General features: G+C 39.2%; 1 pseudogene; it reads right to left on the bottom strand.

Moving 5' to 3' along the window:
- Positions 1 to 1,918: 1,918 nt before the first annotated feature.
- On the bottom strand, positions 1,919 to 2,960 carry LOC133089723 (beta-citrylglutamate synthase B-like; annotated as a pseudogene).
- Positions 2,961 to 4,053: the final 1,093 nt, after the last annotated feature.

The raw sequence follows: 4,053 nt of genomic DNA, 5'->3' as shown, positions 1-4,053 counted from the left end.
CAAGTTTTATTACATTCCTTTTTTTAAACAGGGGGAAAACTGTACAAATAAGCATGATTAAACCTCTGTTAGAGCTGGTTAATACTGATCTTATTGCCTCGAAGTCTCTCTAGTAGTGTCCAAGAAATTATGTTTAAGGTCCATCTGAAGGAAAAAAGCACTGGAGAGGCAAGAAAGGACTCGGGTAAAACGTTTCAGAGGATTGTAGGGAGATAGAACTTGCTGCTTAAAAAAATTATGTTGAGCTCTGGATCATCTCCATTTCTTAACACACCTTCCAAACCATTTATTGGGACAGTTTTACCCATGCTTAAAGGCTCATATTATATGCAGTTTGGGGACTTGTATAAATTCAGAAATAAAGTAATATAAAGAGTAGAATATTGAAGGCTTCAGAGTAGGGCTGTAAGAGACTCAATACTGCTAAATAAGTCCCCAAACAGAAATGTTCAGTCAGCCCCACCCCAAAACCTATGTGTAATAGGAGAAAATGCACAGCAAGAAGCAGAGGAAAAGCAGGTATCCTGGAATAAATCATACACTGAACAGTCTAGAACCAAAGAAAAAAAGCAAACAACATACATATACACAAAAGCCTAAGAAGCAGCTATTCTCCTCATGTCTTTAGGTGAGTACCTCTACCCAGTAGATTACAGTTATGAAAACGACTCAGTTGTTTTTTTTTTAATAGTAAAAAACTGTTTCCCATCATGCTCCATTTTCTAGAATCTTTCCTTTTTGATTGGTTGATGTAAACAAAAAGCAAAGCACATAAACATGCAAGCGTGCACACGCGTGCACACGCGTGCACACACACACACATGCACACACACACCCTCCTAAAATGTGAAAAATGCAGATATATAACGCTGGTATTAGAAATCACTTCAGCTTTATACTTAGGAACTTAGAGACCCTTGATTTGCTCCCCCAAAATATTTTTCCTTGTCCTTATTCTTTAAATGCCCAACCACCAAAAGAAAAAAGGAAAAAAATAAAAGGCTTTAAATGCACATGTTTCAAGTCAGTGTCTTGTTAACAAAAAAGGTAGCATTTTCTTCACTTTCGCCATTGTTAAAGATGCAGGCATAGATCAGGGAATGTTAAGACTAGCATGTATTTTAAAAAAATGCAACATTAACGGAGCATATATCTTTCAAAAAAGGATAAAACACTAACAGATACAAGTCAATGCACATATTTTTAACTAGTGCAATTTTATCTACAATGGAGTAAATGTTATTTTGTGTGCCAGACATTGCAATACTGTTCATTTCCCTTTTATCATGCAAACATGCCAACTTTATCATTAAAAAAACCTTTATGGGGTCACATTCACATTGCCCTCCCACCCAAATTAAGGGGGAAAAAGTCAATAAAAAGCTCCTCAAGATTTCATAACTATGAACATAAAGCTCCTAGATAATAGTGTATAGGCTGAATTTTCAGATTTGTGTAAAAAAATTATAATTTAGGTAGATGTCTTCCTCATGGATTACAACACAATGTGAAGTTACACTACTCTGAAATTTGTACCAACTGTACAAAAACAAAAGCAAGAGACCATGAAAAAATTATATCCTTCATGGCCTGAGAGCCTACACATTTTTGAGTAATTTAAAAGGGTAACTATGAGAGCCTGACATTTTTCTCTATCTCACCTCTTCTGCTTCTCTATCTGTAGTATTTGTAAATCAAAGTCAGTAACAGGTTAGTAGCAAAGGTCTCATCTATCTCCCCCTTCTTCCCTCCTAACTAATCCTACTCAATTTTCTCTCATCTTCCTGAGCATTTTCCATGAACAGCATTGCAAGTTGGTTTAAAAAAAAAAATAGAAAAAGAAAACAGAAAGAAAAAAAGGAAAGAAGAAAAAGAAAGCTTTACAAGGGTTTTGTTGGTTAATTATTTACTGGTGGAATCACTCCACCAGGAGTTTGATTTCATTGGCTAGCAGTTGGTACATGTTGAATAGGCCCCCTGGGAGCTTGGTGAGCAGCTCTCGCTCTGTGGTTTCAGGGTCGCTGTCAACAGAGCTGGAACATACGCTCATGTTGTCGACAGCAGTGTTGGCTGGGGGACCCAGCTCCGGCTCACTAGTCTCACTGGCCGTGGACACCACAGAGAGCAGGGACATACGCTGGGTGAGCCTGCCAGAGGGCAGAAGGGAGGCAGCATAGTCAGCTATGATACCAGCTACATCTAGGTTATAAGTCTTATCAAAGGCTATGAAACCTACATTTGCGTTGGCCTCGCAGACACAGAAGGAGCCGTCGTCTTTCATCAACAGGTCAATGCCACACACATCCATTCCCAGGATATTAGACACCTGGATAGCTAGCTGTTTCCCGTGTTTACTCAATGAGCACATCATCCCGACACCACCTAGTGAGCAGTTGCTTTGCATCCTCCCATCTGTTGAACAGCGTTATCATGGTGCCAACCACACGGCCTCCCATGACAATGACACATACATCCCTTCCATGAGACTCTTTAACATATTTCTGAAACAGGGATGGAGCTTCATGGTGAATAAGATGGCTTAGGTCAGCCAAATGGTGCTTATCACGAGCCAAGAAAACTGCTTTTCCTCTATGACACCGTGTATTCTTCACTACCATTGGGAACTCCAGTACTTCTGCTTCATCAATCATTTTAGCAAAATTTTCATGAGCACCATAAGAGAATGTATCTGGCAGAGGAACACCATGACCTGCCAACTCTTGAAACGTCCAGAACTTATTAACACAGTTCAGGATGTCTTGAGGTCAGTTCATCAACCTGCATCCCATCTTCTCTAGATGGCACAAAACAGTGATGTCACTATCACTTTGCACCCGAGGGGTTGGTATTCTCACTACCATGACCGGAGGGTAGGCAGTAATTAGTTCTCCATTGATACAAAGACCCAGGTTTCCTTGATAGATCGTTAGCACCACCTCATCCATCACCACAGCCCTAAAGTCCAGTTCCTCCTCACAACATTTGGTCTTTAATGCTCATAAGATCTCTTTTTGGGGATAGTCTTCCCTGATTTGACAATCTTTCAAAAACCACAACTTGGTGGCCACAGAGCTACATATCTTGATCTGCCTGTTCTTCCTTTTCTGGGATTACCTCGTCCTGAATATACACTCTTCCTAGGATTTTAGGAGCTCCCACAGAGTCTGAAATCTGTAGTGCAGGCTGACAGGAAGGACAGGTGAGAAGACTAGGGCAGAGGCTTCAGTCCTCTGCTGAAAAATCTCCTTGTATGATCCTTTAATGTGCTGTTGGATTCTGTTTGCTAGTATTTTGTTGAGGATTTTTGCATCTATGTTCATCAGTGATATTGGCCTGTAGTTTTCTTTCTTTGTGACATCTTTGTCTGGTTTTGGTATCAGGGTGATGGTGGCCTCATAGAATAAGTTTGGGAGTGTTCCTCCCTCTGCTATATTTTGGAAAAGTTTGAGAAGGATAGGTGTTAGCTCTTCTCTAAATGTTTGATAGAATTCGCCTGCGAAGCCATCTGGTCCTGGGCTTCTGGTTGTTGGAAGATTTCTAATCACAGTCTCAATTTCAGTGCTTGTGATTGGTATGTTTATATTTTCTATTTCTTCCTGGTTCAGTCTCGGAAGGTTGTGCTTTTCTAAGAATTTGTGCATTTCTTCCAGGTTGTCCAGTTTATTGGCATAGAGTTGCTTGTAGTAATCTCTCATGATCCTTTGTATTTCTGCAGTGTCAGTTCTTACTTCTCCTTTTTCATTTCTAATTCTATTGATTTGAGTCTTCTCTCTTTTTTTCTTGATGAGTCTGGCTAATGGTTTATGAATTTTGTTTATCTTCTCAAAGAACCAGCTTTTAGTTTTATTGATCTTTGCTATTGTTTCCTTCATTTCTTTTTCATTTATTTCTGATCTGATCTTTATGATTTCTTTCCTTCTGCTAACTTTAGGGTTTTTTTGTTCTTCTTTCTGTAATTGCTTTAAGTGTAATGTTAGGTTATTTATTTGAGATGTTTCTTGTTTCTTGAGGTAGGATTGTAGTGCTATAAACTTCCTGCTTAGAACTTCTTTT

This window comes from Eubalaena glacialis, chromosome 4, assembly GCF_028564815.1.
Source record: "Eubalaena glacialis isolate mEubGla1 chromosome 4, mEubGla1.1.hap2.+ XY, whole genome shotgun sequence".
NCBI classification, from domain to species: Eukaryota; Metazoa; Chordata; class Mammalia; order Artiodactyla; family Balaenidae; genus Eubalaena; species Eubalaena glacialis.
The sequence above is the reverse complement of the archived record's forward strand: the minus strand, read 5'-3'. Positions and strand labels throughout refer to the sequence as shown.